The sequence below is a fragment of the Schistocerca nitens genome, chromosome 1 (genome assembly GCF_023898315.1).
Source record: "Schistocerca nitens isolate TAMUIC-IGC-003100 chromosome 1, iqSchNite1.1, whole genome shotgun sequence".
Taxonomy (NCBI): domain Eukaryota; kingdom Metazoa; phylum Arthropoda; class Insecta; order Orthoptera; family Acrididae; genus Schistocerca; species Schistocerca nitens.
The window spans coordinates 844,387,552-844,388,336 of NC_064614.1; the positions used below are offsets into that span (position 1 = coordinate 844,387,552).

The 785-nt window shown below is 43.9% G+C and overlaps 1 non-coding gene across 1 annotated transcript; it reads right to left on the reverse strand.

The window, feature by feature from the left end:
• Positions 1–430: 430 nt before the first annotated feature.
• Trnap-agg (transfer RNA proline (anticodon AGG)) lies at positions 431–502 on the reverse strand. The gene has a single exon. It is a non-coding gene; the product is annotated as a tRNA-Pro (tRNA).
• Positions 503–785: the final 283 nt, after the last annotated feature.

Here is a 785-nt window from a genome sequence, read left to right on the forward strand (position 1 = left end):
CAATGTACACATTGATGAGAAACGAATTCGACGAATGAGAGGAAACTAGTGAATGAACTGAGTTAGTATAAGCCATGTGAGTGAAATGTTGGGCAGTGTCTCCAGCAGTTTTACAACCTGGGTAGTGCGTGGCTGCAGCTAAAAACACACAGTCCATGATGTTCATTCTAGAGGCTAGCTGCAATTACCTACTCCTGTTACGTCTTTATGACGGGGACAAGCTTTTTTTTTTTTTTTTTTGCAGGGCTGCCCTCTTCACATGTGGCTAACGTAAAGACACGTAGATAAAGTCTCCCTCTGAACCCACGTAGGCATCAAACAAAATTTGAACGTATATGCCTTTACAAATGAAATTACACAATTTCAGAGACTTTACTAATCTCGTACAGATATTTTATCTATATAGACTAAAGCGGTGAGTGAAAATTTGTACCAAGGCCGGGAATCGAACCCGGGTCGCTTGCTTCCTAGGCAGGTGCGTTAACCACTACGCCACGTTGGCAAAGCGTTTCACACAACTGCACAGATTACCCTACCTTGCCTCCCTCCTCGATCCAAATTCTCACTACCGTCCCAGTCTACTTTAAATTCCCCCTTACCAATAAACCCTCTGAAATTGTGTCATTTCATTTCTGTAAGTACCTGCTCCTGGGTTTCAGGTTGGATCCCCCATTTATGTTCGATGCCGAGGTGCTATTCCAGAACATGGAGAGCCTCGGCAATTCTTTCCGCGTGTAATGGGAAATTTAAAGTAGACTGGGGTGGCAGTGAGAATTTGGATCGAG